The sequence below is a fragment of the Primulina tabacum genome, chromosome 5 (assembly GCF_025594145.1).
Source record: "Primulina tabacum isolate GXHZ01 chromosome 5, ASM2559414v2, whole genome shotgun sequence".
NCBI classification, from domain to species: domain Eukaryota; kingdom Viridiplantae; phylum Streptophyta; class Magnoliopsida; order Lamiales; family Gesneriaceae; genus Primulina; species Primulina tabacum.
Genome location: NC_134554.1, coordinates 20,624,030 through 20,643,180, shown reverse-complemented (window position 1 = coordinate 20,643,180; position 19,151 = coordinate 20,624,030). Strand labels below are relative to the sequence as shown.

Genomic DNA, 19,151 nt, shown 5'->3' with positions numbered 1-19,151 from the left:
AATACAAGTTTCTTGTCGGTTATTCTACTACATATCAGAAATTCAACTTCAAATACATGCTATTCCAGCACTTTGATATTTAGAGCTGCTGGAACTAGAAGAAAATTACCTCAGTCAGAAGCTCTCGACGCGACGATCACAAATATATAATTTGTTTCGCGTTTAGACAGCGTTTTGAAGTCGATTTGGACGAAAGAAATCGAAATCCTCTCAATTCTCTCGAGATTACTGAATAAGAAATGACAAAAAGGAAGAAAAGAACTTAATCTTATCCTTCACCGCTTCGGCGCTCGGGCGGTAGAATTCTCGCGCCCGAGCGCGAGAGGTTCTGCCCCCGAGTTTCAAATGCACCGCGCTCGGGCGGTCAAAAATTACCGCTAGGGCGCGGCATGTTCTATCCGAGAACACCCCTTATTCCACACTGGCGCTCGAGCGGTCATTTTCTACCGCCCGGGCGCCACATGTACTGTACCAAATGTTGGTTTTGGTATTATATTGGCGTCCGGCCTCTCCAATCGAGCTCTTACCACGTCAATTCATATTCAATACTTATTTTCTCAATTTCATTGTCACGATATACATAAAATACATAATCACATAACAATTTCATAAATTATCGATAATCACACAGGATTTACGATAATACGATACACGGTCCTTACAAATAGACTCCCTCTGGGGCCTTTTCCCCTCACGATATTCTCATTCTTACCTTTACCTCATATCCACATATCATCATATTCGTAATGATGGAAATACGATCGTCGGGCTCCCACTGGGACCGTCGCCCTCACGATATCTCCAACATTATCGAATTAGTCACAATTACTTCACTTCCTTCAACACTTTACATTCACATCACTTTATAAAATCATGCATAACATAACATTTTTGTTTTTTGAAACCAATCATGCAACATGTCTTTTAAATGTCTTCCTTAAATCATAAAAATCTCATAGACATTTAGAATTCTTAATTTAATCATGTAAAATTCATAAAAATTTAAAAACAATCATAATATCATAAAAATAGCATTTAGAGCACTGCCATGACGTTTACTAATTTTTAGGTGTAAAATGATCGCTTTACCCCTGCACTTGACATTTTACGTTTTTGACTTTTTCTTGATTTTATTGACTCTAACATGTCCCAAATCATTATTTAAGCCTACATGAATTTTTTCATATTTTTATTTAGCCTAAATCGAGTACTTTTAATTTATTCTTTAAATAAAACGTATTACTGTGTTTTAATCCCAAATAAAACCAAACCTTAACATAAAATTCTCAAATTAAAAAAATTAGGCTTTTAATACTTATTTAAGCTTAAATATAATTTTCCATAATTTTATAAAGCTTAAAACTAGGCGTTTCAATTAACTCATTAATTAGCGTTTCGTACGACGATTAAATTCCGAATAAAACCAAAAGTCAATATTTTGATCCCAAATTTTAAACATAGAATTTTTATTATTTATTTTACCCTTAGGATCCATGAACCACACCCGTGGACCCATGGTTCTAATTTCTTTTCTTAAAATCTCGAAATTGACACACATACGAACATAACGAGCCATCTCCCAATTTACTCGAGCCACGCCCGAGCCACCTTGAGCCAAACCAAAGCCAACCCATCTATGAACCCTACTGACCAGCCCCAAGCCCAAGAACCAGCCCCTAAGTTGCTCAAAAACCTTCTGGAACTTGTCCCAAAAACCTGCATGTGTGCAGGTGTGACTCATACCCATCACCAAGACTCCTAGCCAACTAAGACACCTCCAGCTGGTTAACCCTCGACCCAACCTGACCCTAACATTCCCTGGACCATGCCCATGCCAAGCCCAGCCAGCCCAAGCCCCTAAACTCGAGCAGCGAACCCCTGAAGCTTGACAGCAACCTCACGCACACCCTTGCTGCCATGCACCTTTCTCACGTTTTCTGATGCTAGGCTTCTAACCATCGAGCCACCACTTGAACCAGCCCCTCAAGCACCCTCCTAGGACCCTAAGGACCTAACCTAGCCCAGCCCAGACCCCCTGGCCGAGCCCTTCTCTTCCCTGCACCAGCAGCAAACCTGCGCTGCTTCCCTTGCAACTCACGGGTTGGAGTCCTAGCTTGCTAGGACTCCTTCCCAGCCTCTTGTCTCGCTAGGACTCTTCCCTTGACCCCTCACGGACCCTAGCCAATCCCTGGTCCAACCAAGGCCTAGCCAAGTCTTCCATCCCAATAAAACCAAGCCCACCGCAAGTCCATGACAGAAAAGTGATTCCAATTTGTGTTGTTTTCGTCTGCAGCGTTTTTATTGTGTCTAGGACCCTTTAAAACGTGTAAAAATATGCCCCTTTTTAATCCTATACATGGCAGCCCCTTCATGCACACTTGTATCATGATTTTGGATCAAAACAACATGCTTTAAAATTCATGTTTGCACAAAAACGAAAATACATCCAAGTGCAACTTATTTTTCATGCAATCCAATTTTAAATAAATACTATGGTGTGAATGATGAGTAAAAGGGAGAATATGGCGTGCCTTTGCGTTTTAAACGCACGAATAAACGTTGACGACAAAGAACGGGGAAAGACCTTTGGCTAGAATTGCAACTCACGATTTTTCTCCACAAAATTTATGAAGGTGTGTGCCGTGTATGTTGATGGTGTTTTGGGGAGAGTTTCTGAATTTTAAAAGTGGGAGGCGTGAATAATGAGTATGGTTTTAGGTGATTAACATTTTAAATAGCTAATTAAATTACTAATTAGGCTTAGGCCTATTAAGCCACTAAATTAAGCCCATTAGTCTAGGGGTGTCAATCGGGTGGGTTGGGTCGGGTTTCGGGTCAACCCGCGAATTTTTTTTATTTTTTTTCAACCCGAACCCGAAGTAACCCGAAAACCCCCAACCCGGACACGAACCCGTATAACCCGCCTAACCCGAATTTTATTTATTTATTTTTCAATATTTTTAAAAAAAATTAATGAAAAAAATAAAAAATAATAATAATATTTTAATTTAAACACATAATAACAAAATTTTCGATTTAAATTTGAAAATTTAATAGTAGAAAATTAAAAGTATATTTACTAAATCAAATAAAAAATTGTTAAAAAAATAAAAATATGCAAAATAAATATTAAATGATGAAAATTTATCATATAAATATACAATAAATTTTGTTCAAGTATACAATATATAAAAATATAGGTAATATTTTCACACAAAAAAAAAGATCGCGGGTTGACCCGCGATCCAAACCGAAACCCGTCTAACATGGCACTAACCCGAATCAACCCAACCCGAACTTGAAAAACCCCAACCCGAACCTGATTTTTTTCGTGTTGGGTCGTGTCGGGTTGACGGATCGTGTCGCATTTTGACACCCCTACATTAGTCTTAATTAGGATTTAATAAAATATTATCAAAGTTTTTGTTTAAATAAATTTGTGAATTTATTAGCCGGGTTGCCAAAAAGCTCGCATTTTTAATGAAAAACTCACACCGATAAAATTTACGTCCCGGCGTATAAAATCACCTCAAAATCCCTTATTTTCAAAAATATGAAAAACCATCAACATTATTTTAAATAATTAAAAACAATTATTTAATGAAATCATTTTCTATTTTTTAGTCATCGGTCTCCATTCATCGATTGCAACTCGAAAAACCTTTTTAAAAATACATTTTAATGCAATCATGTAGAAAAATATATTTTAAACATGCAAATATGCACAACATAATTAATTTATGCAATTAAAACATTTAATTAAAATACAAAAAAAATTAAATAATTGCATGCATTTGGTTCGTGTGGACCTTTAAATTTTCGGGACGTTACATAGGGTGGCTCGAACATGGCTGGAGATTAGTGGAGAAGTCGATCAATCGAGTTGAGGGAAGGTTAGCTCAGTTGGTACGATCTTGTTGGCTTGCGAGCATTTGTGTCGTGCGGCTTGCATGGGGTTTTGAGCTGTGATTATGTTGGTCCAGGAGGGTCCTAAGGTGGCTAGTAAGGGTTTATCCAAGGCTGGTCCGAGCCGGTAGAGCCTAGGGTCGATAATTTTCATGTTTTGCATATTAGGGTTTCGAACGTGTATTGGGCAAAAATTCCAGCAGCATGTGGCCTTGTTTTCGTGGCTCTTAATGGGCCGGAAAGTGTGGTTTTAAGGATGGTTGGGTAGGTTTAGGACATGATTCGAGTTTGGAAAAATATGGTTCAGTTTCGGATTGATTTGGGTTAAAACCAGGACCCCGGTCCAAGTTTTAAAACGAATCGAATAATTTTTAAAACGGGCTCGAGTTTACGTCTAAGAAATGCTTATAAATATGTTTTGTGATCTTTTAAGGAGTTTGGCAAGCTTCAGGTTGAAATTTAGAGGTCCAGGGGTAAAACAGTCATTTTTAGTTTCAAGGGGCAAAATGGTCATTTTGCATCCAAGTCGAGATTTTTTGTCCTGCCAGTGCTCTGAGGACGATTTGTCATGTTTTTTTAAATGTTTATGTATCATGTACATGATTTCATGTAAAAATGAAAAATACGTTGCATGCTTGGTTTCAAGGTAAAATCTGCGTACATACATGATTTTATTGAGTGATGAATATGATGACATGTTTTGAATTATGGGAGTTGATTGTGACTAATATTATGACACGATGACATGTAAGGCCAAGACTCAGTGGACAAGTAATGCTGTCGCCGATGTCCCTACCGCCGGGTACCGCGGTTAGACATAGATAGATCCATCGACTAACACGATAATACGAAAGTCACAACTAATGAACGAAATTCAATTAAAAGAAATAAGCACGTATATGATGTTATGTTGAAATATGTTTTGACAAATATGCTTTACCGAAATTTAAAATGATGAAAAAAAAAACCATGCTGGGAATTTCCCTTGAAAAAATAAAATCAACAAGTTTCTTGATATTGCTCATTTCCAAATGGATGGAATAGGTGAAAATGTCGAGCCATCAGAGATTGAAGAAGCGGCCTTGAGAAGTAATCTTATTTAACAGATTGTCGTCTTTGGCCAGGTAAAATTTTCTACAATCTGAGTTTACTGTAGCTTCAATGCAATAGGTAAAAAATGCACAGAATCATCTATCATATAACAGTACTGATATGTATAGGACCGACGACGCCTTATAGCTCTGATTGTACCAAACAAAGACGAGATTCTTCTAGAAGCTAAAAGGTCGTCGGTGGATGCTGATACCCCAGAGCTTGGCAGGGAAGAAGTAACTAGCCTTTTGCACGGAGAATTGAGAAAATGATAGGATCACCTTGATATATAAATTAACTTCTTTTTTATCTATTATCGTGTCATCGAGTCTCAAAAGCCGCAGAGGTAACCCAAAGCTGCAGTCTCATCATTCATCATACTATAGTTTTTGAGAATACGTGTTACCTGGAACGTATATAATAAAATGTTGCCATGAGTTATCAGTTTAGCCAAACCACATATCAATTTCAATTGTCTTTTGATTATGTATCATTCCATATTAAGGCTAATCGGATATGCTCCTCTGAGCAAAATAGCTTTCCCTGGTTTAATTCTTCTCGTAACATTTTGAAATTAAGTTATTGTTGGGAAGAAGTACGTAATTGTGGCTCATATCCCGCAATTCTTGATTCTTTCGAATGGGTAACATTGCAGGACTGCACACTGTTCATTCCAAGTCGGACCAATACTCGTGATTGACGAGCCCTTCACGGTAGAGTTACAAGAACAATGTCATCAACGTTTTATTGACTGCATTTGGTGTAAAGGAATCGATAACCATTTCTGTTCCAATTTGCAGATCGATATGGGTTTAATTAATGAGTCCAACCATGAAAATTCGGCGAGAGAAGGTTGTATCATTATACGAAGAGCAAATAAAAAATTTATACAAATGACTAAATTGCCTAATATAAAGGTGTTGTATCATGCACGCATGTGTTGGTTATTGTGAATGTAATGCTTTTGTTCTTCTTATCTATACTATATTATTAAGTTTGAAGTACTTAAAGTAATTAATTTTTGGTGTCATTGTCTTTTTAATAATTATATATATATTAATAAAGTTTTAAAATTTTAATGTAATTTACTGTAGCTCAGTGCATGTATTTATCTAAGCATTAAGTTGTGGTTTATATTTTTACTTGGGTTTTTCTTACTATTTTTTATAATTATTATATTTTGATCGTTATTTAAATATAAACCAAATGATTTATAAAAATATTATACAAGCACGTGTTACGTCGTGTATAAATAGCATAATAATAATAATAATAATTTATTTATATATAATATTTATTTTTTCTATACAAATAATTGTGAATTTACTTCATTATCCCTCGTTATGTTATTCAACATGTGAATTTACCTCAATGCCCCAAAATATGTTACTTTTTTTTATAGGGGTTAGGCAGACCCTTACCTGTATATATACAACAAAACATCAGCACAAATAAAACCTAACGGAGGGGGACTAGACCAAGACCTCCGCAAAAGCTATACAATCATCACATCATAACAAAATACAAACAAATTACAACAGATAGCCCGAAAACCACCAAAAAACACACCAAGTCCAACAGGACACCCCCCTAAATATGTTACTTATGAGATATTCTCATTTATTATTGAGAATTTAATTCATTGCATTGGATTATGTTATAATTTTTAATTTTAAATTTATTTCATTGCCCCTCATTATGTTATTTAACTCGTGAATTTTCTTCCCTGCCTCTCATTATCTTATTTATAAGTTATATTCTCATTTATTATTGAGAATTTACTTAATTGCCTGTGAATCTACTTCAGTGCCCCTCATTTTTTGAGTAATTCTCATATGTTGTTAATTCTTCCATATAAATTATAATATATGTTTTATTTGTGAATTTATTTCACTGTCCTTCATTATGTTATTTAAATCGGAAATTTACTTCACTGACCTCATTATGTTATTTATGAGTTATTCTAATTTATTATTGATTTAATACTTCTTCCATATTAATTATATTTCTTACATATATGAATTATATTAACTGCTTACACTTAATCCCACCTACAAATTAATTCTGCTTGACATAGGAATGTAAACATAGTGTTTGAAATGTTGTACGTATTAAGATTGACGAAAGTTTTTAGAGAAAGGTGAATACACACTTCACTGCCCCTCATTATGTTATTTACAAAGTTATTCTCATTTGTTATTGATTTAATACTTCTTACATATGAATTATATTTCTTATATACGAATTATATTAACTCCTTGTTACACTTAATCTCACCTACAAATTAATTCTACTTGATAGAGGAATGAAAATGTGGTATTTGAAATGTTGTAAGTGTTAGATCATTAGAGGTTTTTAGAAAATTTTATTCTTCTTTACTTCTTCTTGGAATTAATTAGTATTTGTCTCTTTCACATCCTCGAACATAATCTGTTGCGGTGTAATAATTGTTAGAGCAGATGCCCTGTAAGCCAACTGTTAGCTTGGAAATTTATTGATTCACTTGTAATAAACAATTTTTATTTTAATATAATCTATTATTTCATGATTTTTTATTTCTTTATTTGTATACGCATGTGATCAACATAGATAAAAAGAGATCTTGATTGTACTTTAATACAAATGAATCGTAATTCAATTTTTAAACTCATTTGTAAACACTGTATGATCTAAATTTATTCCTAGTCGATTCAGCCGCCTAAAACATGGATAAAGATCACTTGAGCTCGTGACCAGCATATGTGATGTTGTGTACTGCGTTTCTTGGTAAGGGCATAGAGATGCCTAAACATGTAGATGAGTAGTCATATGATGATTATACCGAACTACCATCACTCGGACTTTCCAAGTGGTTATCATTCATCGAGAAGATAAGTCTGTGGTTATGATTGTACACCATTAGTCCTTACGATCCGAGATAACACTGAGGCTCTATATGCTAGGGTTGTGCTTTGACTCGTTTACCCACTCCATGAGAGTCATCAGGTGGCGAGATTGGGTACAGTTACGACACATGTAAGAGCCAGTGCATTGTAGTCGGGAATTCATCGCTTACCAATGGGTATGGATATCCTAAGTGATCTGATGAAATAATAGTGCATGGAATCTCTGGCCAGATTATGAGATTTACATTAGAGAAGGAGTTCTCCAATTGTACATGCGATGCCATTATTTATTCTCAAATATGTGTCACATAGTTATAGAATTCTTATGCAACCCTCGATGAACCAATGGTTGCAGATTCGATCGGGATATATGAGATTAAGGGATCATACTGTACGTTAATCATAACCGACTGGTTCTTGCAGACACTATCAGTGATACCTATGGAATCATGGGGCGATCTACTAGACGCTCTTACCATGATTCGATGGGTTTAATCAGAAATACGATTTTCTGATATTCTCATGATCAACTGTTGATACATAGAATGAGGCAAATTAGGGTAAGCCCGAATAAAAAATCATGTCCTAAATCACAAAGAGTTGTGAACTCATGGCTAGATGTATCCCTGAACCATTGAGGGTCACATAAGTACTGGATTATTTGTCCCCGTTGAGATAATAAATTCAAGTAGTTGAATTTATAGAAAATATTGAGATAATAATTTCAAGGAGTTGAATTTATATATAAAATTTTGATATAGTAAATTCAAGGAGTTGAATTTATTATGATAATTAAATTTTGAGAGAATAAATTCAAGGAAGTTGAATTTATGATTATTAATTTTGGAGGTGATAAATTCAAGGAGTTGAATTTATAATTTAAATATTAAATTCAAATGTTGAATTTATAAAATATTTAAATTAAATGTAATGAGTTTATGTATTATGAGCTTGTAGTAGTACAAGACCAACATAAAAATTATTAATGTTCTTAATTAGACTTTAAAATTATTATTAATTAATTAAACTAGTTGGACTAGAATAATTATTTGATGAAACTCATTAAGTATTTAATTTAATTAATGTGCATTAAGCTTTATATATAAGTATTAGGTTTAGGGTTAATTAAGAGAATTAACTCATGCAATTTTTGAAACCCTAACCTCCAAGCAAGGAATTTCGAAAAATCCTTCCTCCTCTCCTCTGCGACTGCTTGAAACATTCGAGCAGCGGGCGGCTGCCTGGGAATGTCTCGAGCACCGTGCTGGGTAATGAGCTTGAATTGTTCGGGCCCAGGGTGCGATTTTCTGATTTTTCAAAACTTTGGACAAAATTGATATTTTATGAAAATTAGTTCAATTTATCTTTCGAAAAAAATTAATTTTGGAAAATTAATAATTTTCTTGTAAAATTAATAATTAAAATATGCTTTTAATTATTTATGGTAAAAGTGAGTTTTACAAGAAATCAATTATTATTGAATTAATTGGAAATTAAATAAAAGTGTTTACTTAATTTATTAAATTATTTAATAATTGTGGTGGTTAGTAATACAATTATTAGATACATGATTTATCAATTAATTAAATTTTTTTAATTAATTTATGCTAATATTTTATATTAAATGGATGAAGGATGATTGATAGCCTTGACCAATGTGTTAGGTGTATGCTATGATATCCACGTACGTCGGTATAAACGAACGTAGCTCTCGCCTTCCATCAACCGTGGTTGCATGTTGATCACTACCCACGGACAGTGTCTGGCTCATATTGTTGGGGAGGCTTGGACACCGGAAAGCTATGACTTCCACCGGACATATGATGTGAATTGAGTAGAACTCTCATGACTTCGGCTCATATTATTGGGGGAACTCATGACAATTCAATATTGATGGGTCGGTTTGAAACGTGAAAATAAATGACGTCATATTATCGGGTCCCTATTAAACGCGAGGCGAAACACGGAGAGGTTGCATAGGGATGGAATTGGATTCTACCTTTTAGAAATTATGATTGTGTAAGGCCCGAGATTTTATTACTGTAATCTGAGATTAATTTGAAATGATTTATTTATTAATTAAGATGATTATAAACGGAACGGATCAGACCGGGAGAACCGAAAGAAGATTTGACATGAAGTACAAGAAGAGTCCCCGCGCACATACGCGACAGGTATCGGCGCACATGCGCGAAGTTACAGAAGCATCGGTGCACATGCGCGAGATAAGGCGCGCATATGCGCGACCCATCCAAAAACTTTGGCGCATATGCGCGAGATGAAGCGCGCATATGCGCGAGTGGTTAAAAGTCGAGACCCGTAGGTCTCGCGCATATTCGCGGATTGTGTCGCGCATATGCGCGAGACGTGTTATGTGAAGGAGTGAGCCACTTGCCTTGCATGCACGAGATATATATATATATATATATGTATAAATCGATTGTTCGTTCAGTAAGGAGAAGAAAGAAGTACGGAGAAGCCTGAAGAACTTCATACATCTTTTGCCTCGTAGATTTGAGTGTTACGCAAAATCCGTCTGTCTGTTTTTGAATCTGATTACAGTACTGTATTCCTATCAACGCAGGCTACAACTGAACGTGAGTTTTATTACGTTTAGACATGATTTGAAATTATGATATTGTCAGAATTGAATACGAATCAGATACGATGTTTCTGCTACAGTAGAAATTGTATAATTGAAGTCAGATTAAAGAATAGACTGGTTATACAATTATTATGAATTTCAGAGTTGATTTAGTTGAGATTCTATATCAGAGTGGTGTTATTATTCAGATTATGAATTGTACTGATACTGATTATGAATTCTGATATTATATCTGTGATGTTGAGATTGATGGGGTTATCAAGACTGTATTATTATGCCGTCGAAACATCAGTTGATTGATATTGATCAGATTCAGTATTGATTGAGATTGTATTGTTATGTCATTGACATTAATCAGATTGTGTTTGATTTGAGTATTGATCAGAACAGGTTTTGAACTGAGTTATATACTGATATGGTATTTATGTGACTTGTTATTGCCAGACTGGGTATGGATAGATTGGAATACAAGACTTCGTCTTTATCAGACCGAGAAGAGAAAGGTATAAATTGATGTTAATTGGGAGATCGACTTGAGTTAGATTTAACTCGAGTTTCCCTAAACCACATACTTGTATGGTATTGTTTTTATACCTTTGTATTTTAATGATTATGTTTATTCTATTGAATTAGAAGTAGAAAGCAGAGAGCTATTGAGTGAGAGTCACTGATAGAGGGGTTAGATTTTGACAGTATAGTCACTGACCCATTGCACATTGTCAGATTAGGCTTAGTCTTGGTAGATACACCAAGGCACTGGACGTTTGGTGTATCGATATGCTTAAGATACAGACATTGTTCATATTGTAGATTATTCGATACAGCTAGACCAAAGTCCAGAAATAAGAACGTACCGCCACCGCGACTGGTAGTAGTAGGTGGGAGACTTGTTACGTTCTTATTCACTGGGATCCCTAGATTAGAATGAGAGATGAGTCGAGTCTTAGATATCGAGACTAGAACTTGATTTATAGATTTGTATTGATTTATGTTTCGTAGATTACGATTCAGATATTATTTACAGATTGGTATTGATACATGTTGTTTGATTATGCTACATGTGATAAGATATAATTCATGCTTTTATATTAATTAAGTTAACTGCATGTATACATTATTTATACTGGGATTTATTCTCACCGGAGTATCCGGCTGTTGTCTTGTTTGTATGTGTGCATGACAACAGGTGGGGCAGGATCAGGATCAAGAGGATGATGAGAGATCGAGATTAGAGTGGTGATTCCGGACTTGGATGTAGACTTGGTTTAATACTAGAAATTAGTAGTAGAACCTTAGACTAGTTTGAATAATTGTTGGACATTATTGTACTTTTATACTGAGATGTATATTAGTTAAATTCCATTACGTTCCGCACTTTATTTTAAAAAGAAAAAAATTTTAGACCCTGTTTCTTTTAATTGATAATTAAATCCCAAAGATGATTAAGAAGATGATTAGCGTCCGGGTCCCCACAGATTGACTGATATTATTCGGGATCATAATTGTCTAATAGGGCTCTACGTGCCCACTAAGGAAATGTGACTTCTCTTTTTCATCAGAGGGTGGTGGAAATGTCGAAATAGTGGGAGGAAAATTTATAAAATAAAAAAGCATTTTTTATATTTTAAAATTTATTTTAAAATAATTAGCAACTATTATTCTGTTTTCATATCAGTATATTTTCGATTTCATCACATAATCCATTTCTGTTATTAACAAGCTAACCGAATCTAATTTTCAAGACTGTGTGAAAAAATTGTTCTAAATTCAGTGACATACACACTAATGTCAATCTTGGTGAACTGACAATGCATACAAGATGGTGGGACCATAGTATGCAATCTAAAGTGTAATATGCTTGCTTCTATGTCAAATGAACTGTAGGGACATTTTGAGAAAATGTTGAATGCTGCTGATATTCGAATACACATGCAAGAGTTGCATGGTTCATGAAACTCGTACAGTGATGCACACCACTTTTAAAATCTCATGACTACACGTATGTAAGATGGGCTCTGGCCCATGAGAGTAGTGGTGTACATATGATTGAGCTTATTGAGAAATTGATGAGCTTGGAATAGGTGATTCGTAATGAGTTACTTCATGACATCAATTTGTTGTCATTCTCTTCCACATTTGACGGATTTATAGTGAACCTCAATTTGAATAAGATTGATGATAGCCTTGAAGAGCTAGTCAAAATGATTATGACTTATGAAGCCACCATAAAATAGGAAACTGATGTTTCCTAGTTGAGATTCTTGTCAGGAACAAAAAATGGCCCACAAGGTAAGGGAAATGAAATGTTCTGTCCCTCACAAGGAAAAACAAACCCAATAAGAGGCTAACTCCGAAGGAAACATAAAGGGCCCAAAAAGCTCGATAAGTCTGAACATATTTGTTTTACTACAAGAAGAATGGACATAAGAAATTATCTGGACCAAAATTGGTTTGGAAATAATAAGTGAATGTCCAAAGTAAATAGGATTTCAACTACAAACAGAAGAAAATTATATGATCCAAATCCCGTACAAATGTGGCACGCTAGACTAGGTCGCATTTCCAAAAGATTGATGCACAAGCTAGTGGGAGAAGGCATGTTTGACTTGTAAGATGTAAATTATCTACTTATTTGTGAGTGTTAGAGTAGGTGTCCGTCGAGCCAAGTGTTGGCCGAAGGTTCACATTGAAACTCTATGTACAAACAATGATTATTTAATAATATTTGAAATTATTGGTTTTGGCACATCTTTATCTGTATACCAATGCTTGTTACATAGATAAAGTTTTTGAATATACAAATAGTAGAAAGAATATGAGATGTTCATATGATGAGTATCATGAAACTCATATTTAGAATATTATATATTCTAAACAGTTCCTAGTCGATTCAGCCGCTGCTAAGAAGGATAAAGGCCGTTCGAGTTTGAGACTTGTCTCTGCAATGTGAGTACCATGTTTCATTGGTAGGGGACATTGTGATGTCCGAGCAAGCAGATAGGTGCTCCTTGAAGAGTGCACTGAACAAACCTCTATAAAGGACTTTCCAAGTGGTTCTCACTTATCGAGTGGAAACGTCCTTGTTTGTGATTTTACATCATTAGTCCTTATTACCCGAGACAAAATTGCGACTCTATATGTTAGCATTGCACTTTGAATTTTTTACCGACTCATATGGGGCCATCAAGTGGCAAGGTTGGGTGTTTTGTCGAAACATATAGGAGTCTACGCATTGTAGTCGGGGATTCACCAATTACCTTCGGGTGTGGATATCTTATGTGATCTCATGTGTATGTAGTTTAAAATCTCTGATCAGAGTATTGGTGGTAATTAAGAAAGGGGTTTCTTAGATGACACCATCGATGCAACTACGACATTACACATAGTATCGATTCTTTGATAGCTCTCGATATACCAATAGTTGTCGAATAGGTCGGCATAAATGAGTTGAATGGACCGTACTGTACGCTAAAAAAAATAGAATGGTTATTGTAGGCACTATCATTTGATACATAGGAAATCAAGTAATCGATGCTGCTAGGCGTTTAACATGATTGATTGGGTACTATCAGACTTGGGTTCTGACGTTCTTATTATCAACGAGTTGATAAATAAGAATGGAGCAACTGGGGTATGCTCATATAAAGACATGTTAGTTCGAATCACATGGAGATGTGAACCCATTGCTAGTTGTATCAATGAACCATTGAGGGTCACACAAGTGTCAACTTTCTAGATCCCGTTGAGAAGTAAAATAGTTCAATGTCTTGAACGGCTTATAAAAGAGTTTATAAGCGCTTAGAAAAATAGAAGTATGACTTCTATAAGAGGATTATGGGGAATGTAACTTTTAATTTGTGGAAGTGTTCCTAAATTAAAAGATGGCTCAAATAATAATGTATTTGAAAATTGTGATTTTCAAAAAATTATTATGGACTAAATTAAATTAATTCAAGTGTTGAATTAATTAAACACTAGTGACCTAGTAGAGTCCAAATAATTAAATTAATTCCAGTGTTGAATTAATTAAATAACATTGTGCCCTGTAGAGCCCAATTGAAATAATTATTTAACTAGCGGGCTTGAGTAAAATCAAGTAAAGTTTAAATAGTCTCATATGTGTTTGAGATATTTAAATAAAAGTCCATGGGCTTTGTAATTATTACAAGCCCAAATAATATGCATGGGGAGGTGAAGAGTTGGGAGACAACTGTTTCAATAAACAAGGCACGTGTCTCACATGTACTTTAACTTTTTCAAGCACAAAGAAAAGACTTCCTCTCTCCTCCATTTCTCCCCATGGGCGAAATTTTGAGCCTATTCTCTATCAATTTTTCTTCTTCATTTTTGTTGAGGATTGCACAAATTTCTCAAAGAAAAATGCTTTAATTTTTCTAGTGCAAAAATAGAGTGAATCTATATTGTTAGTGGTAGACCTAATTTGAAGTAAGGAGTTCATTTGAGCAAGGAGTGTTCTTAGAAGCTTGTAGATTGTCTACCATCAAGAGCTAAGTTGTTTACAACTTAGTTGGAGCTAGTTATCAATCTTTGTGATTGATAGATAAATTTTTAAACACACTATCAATGTCATCTTTGGGTTTTGTTATTTGCTATACAACATATGAGGTGCTCGAATTTTTCTTCATGAAAATATGAATTTTCAAACTTTCGTTGCGTATTCGGGCACCGTAACCGATCCCCTTCAAGTGGTATCATGAGCTATGGTTACTATTTTGTGTAAGAAAATACATGATATTATATTCAGGTCAATTTATAACCGCATGAGATAAGCGTCGCAACAAATCGAAGCCCAAAATGGGGGCTATTTTTGGCCCCATGTTGCTGCCCGAGGGGCTGTCTGTTTCGGGCAGCAAGGTCAGCCCAATTATTGTGATAATTAATTGATGGTATATGATATGTGATATTATGCATGAAGGATGATCAAAAGCCCAAGCCCAATTTGTTATATGTATGCTAGGATATTTTGTGTTGAAAGATTGTAATAATTGTCAATTTATAAGTGGACTTGGTTTATAGCCCGTTCCCACCCCATGAGATGTATCCCTATTTGCCATGGATATTTATCTGTAAATATTAGAATAGTGGAAGATCAAGATTGGAAGATGGTGGTCATGATGATAATGAAGATCGAAGACATGTAAATATTGGAGTCTTATGTAATTATGCATTTGCATCCCATGCATTCCCTAGGATTGGACCTAGTCCTGTGTTTGTCTCACACGGGCCATTAATTTTTGGGGCGATTGATTATCCTTGTTTAGTTTACTATTTATAATATATGCATGATATATTATAAATAATGAGTATGTGCGTTATTATTATGATAATAACAAAGTTGCATGAATTCGACAAACATGCGATCAAACATGGCGATCTTTTAAATAAAATTAAAAATGAGACCTTTCAAAATTAAGAAACCATTATTTTAAATAAGATTCAAAATTAATATCAAGCCCGAAAAGGGGAATTATAAAGGTGTTTATAATTTTCATGTCTTCCATCGACAATGGGTGCATGATGAACGCTACCTGTGCTCGGGGCTCGGCTCATATTATTGGGGGAGCCCTGGACACCGGAAAGCTGTGATATCCATTGACATGGTGATGTGAACTACGTGGAACTCCCATGATTTCAGCTCATATTATTGAGGGAACTCATTGCGACCGTCCATTAAGGTTCCACATCGATGGGTAAGGCTTGACACGTAAAGATGAACGCCGTTATATTATTGGGTCCTAATCAAACGTGAGACAAAATTTTACGTAGAAGGTTGCATGAAGATGCAATTGGAAACTATCTTTTAGGAATTATGATTGACTGATATTATTCGGGATCATAATTTGCTAATTGTACCTTACGTACCTACTAAGGAAAGGAGTTTCCCGTTTTTACTAGAGGGTAATGAAGGATTTCAAAACAGTGGGAGCGAAAATTTATGAAGTAAAAGTCCATACTTTATATCTTACTAAATATTTTAAAATAGTCATTAACATTTGTATGTTCTTACTTTTCACTACAAATTTGATTATGTCTTCGATACACAACGCGTTATCTGCAATACTCGACAAACACATTTTAACTGGACCTAATTACCTCAATTGGCTAAGAAACTTAAAAATCGTCTTGAATTTGGAAAGGATAGCATATACACTGACTGAGTCGCCCCCTGTTGAGGCTCTGACTAGCTGCACTCCTGAGGAATTGCAAACTTACAAGGATTGACGTGACCATGACTCAAAAGCCAAGTGTTATATACATGCTTCTATGAATGATGAGCTGCAGAAGCGTTTTGAGGATGCAAAGAGTGCTGCTGACGTTCATTTGCATCTCAAGGAGCTCTTTGGTGAGCAAACACCTCCTCTTAGGCATGCTACCGTCAAGGAGCTGATCACTTTACGCATGCGAAATGGGGCCTCGGTCCGTGAGCATGGCCTAACGATGATGGGGCTTGTGGACAAAATTGTTGGCATGGATCTTACGTTGCCTTCGGAGTTGACCACCGACGTGTTGCTCTTGTCACTGCCTAGCTCATTTGATCCTTTTGTGGTGAATTTCAACATGAACAATCTAGAGCCTACATGATGAGTTGGTGAACATGCTTGTTACGTTTGAGTCCACCATCAAGAAAGAGAAGCCGGTTCTTTATGTGGGTTCTTCATCTGGTACGAAGACTGGTCCACATAGAAAGGAAAAAAAACGTTCTTTCCAAAGACCCAAGAAGAATGTGCCCTTGAAGAGGCAAGCTTCAAATCCCGTTGTGGCAGCCACACCAGTTAAGGCTGACAAGACTGTTGATGTATGTCATCACTGCAGGAAGCCTGGACATTGAAGGCATAACTGCAGAGAATATTTTGCCCAGAAAGGTTCTGGAAATGTTATGTTCTACAGTGAATAAACATTTCAATTAACTCTACTTCTTGGGTATTAGATACCGGCTGTGGCTCACATCTCTATAATGATTTACAGGTGATGGGAAAAAGTAAGAGACTTAGGGAAGGTGAGATCTTCTTGATGATATACAATGGAGCAAGAGTTGCTGTAAAGGCAATAGGAGATGTTTACTTATTGTTGAACAATGATTTTAAGTTAATTTTGAGAGATGTTTTGTTTGTACCTGAGTTGGTGAAAGACATTGTTTCAATTTCTATGCTTGATAAATATAGATATTCTTGTTTATTTAGCAAAGGTGTTTGCAACATTTACAAGAATAAATGTTTAATTGGTACATGAGAAATTGAAAAAGATCTCTAGAACATAAAATTGAAAGATATTCCAGTTAATAATGTCCAAGCAATAACAACATTAAAAAAGATACTCTAAATTCGGCAAAATTATGGCATGCTCGATTAGGACATATTTTCCTAAAAAGGATGAACAAGCTAGTGGGAGTGGGCATATTTTATATGTCTGATATTAATTCTCTCCCAACTTGTGAATCTTGTCTAAAAGCAAAGATGACCAAAATTCCCTTTAAGGGACATGTGGAGCGAGCCAAAGGATTATTGGATTTGATCCATATCGATGTGTGCGGTCCACTTAGCATCACCACTAAGCATGGACATGCCTACTTCATCACCTTTACCGATGACTTTTCGAGGTATGGGTATGTGTATTTGATGAAATACAAATCTGAAGGCTTTGAAAGGTTCAAAAAATTCCGAAATGAAGTAGAGAAAAATTGGGAGGAAGCATCAAGTCACTTCGATCGGATCGAGGTGGTGAGTACTTGAGTGCTGAGTTCCAAGAGTATCTTAGGGAGAATGAGATCCTCTCGCAGTGGACTCCGCCTGCTACACCATAGTTGAATGGTGTTTATGAGCGTTGTAACCGGACTTTGATGGACATGGTTCGGTCTATGATGGGGTTCACGGAGTTGCCGCCATCCTTTTGGGGATATGCGCTTGAGACAGCGGCACTGTTGTTGAACAATGTCCATTCAAAAGCAGTTGATAAGACACCATATGAGATATGGATGGGTAAGCCTCCCAAATATTCTTATCTTAGAATATGGGGATGTCATGCTTATGTGAAGCAGGTGGGAGATAAATTGGATTGTCGAATCAATTTTATGTTACTTTGTGGGATATCCAAGAAATTCATTTGGATATTATTTCTATCATCCCCAAGATACAAATGTCTTTGTTTCTAGGAATGAAACTCTTTTGGAAAAAGAATTTCTATTGGATAGAAAAGGGGAGATGCTAGAACTCGAAGAGGTTCGAGAGACACCCACAATTGCAAAACCCACACCCGAAGAGCCAAGAGAGGAGATACAAGCTCCTAGAAGATCCGAGAGAGTATCGAGACCACCTATGAGGTATGGTCTAGTTTCTTGAAGAGGGCCATGATGAGCCTAATCATGGATGTGATCCATTGACCTTCAAGGAAGCGTTATCTGATGCCGATTCATCCAAGTGGTTTGAAGCTATGGAATCTGAGATGAATTTCATGCATTCGAACCAAGTTTGGAATCTTGAGGATCCACCTGAGGAAACTGTTCCCATAGAGTGTAAATGGATTTACAAGAGGAACCTTGGGGCGGATGAGAAGGTATTGACCTTCAAGGCGCGATTGGTGGCAAAATGATATACTCAAAGACAAGGAGTTGACTTTGAGGAAGCATTTTCTCCAGTTGCAATGTT

At 35.8% G+C, this 19,151-nt stretch overlaps 2 long non-coding RNA genes across 2 annotated transcripts in view; one reads left to right on the top strand and one right to left on the bottom strand.

The window, feature by feature from the left end:
• LOC142547270 (uncharacterized) overlaps window positions 1-16,613 on the bottom strand; it is an 81,156-nt gene extending 64,543 nt beyond the window's left edge. The window contains exon 1 of the long non-coding RNA XR_012820641.1: window positions 16,603-16,613. This is a non-coding gene — a long non-coding RNA (uncharacterized LOC142547270). The remainder of the gene's footprint in view (window positions 1-16,602) is intronic.
• LOC142544922 (uncharacterized) lies at window positions 5,649-5,974 on the top strand. The gene is made up of 2 exons (XR_012820139.1): window positions 5,649-5,711; window positions 5,799-5,974. It is a non-coding gene; the product is annotated as an uncharacterized LOC142544922 (long non-coding RNA).
• Window positions 16,614-19,151: the final 2,538 nt, after the last annotated feature.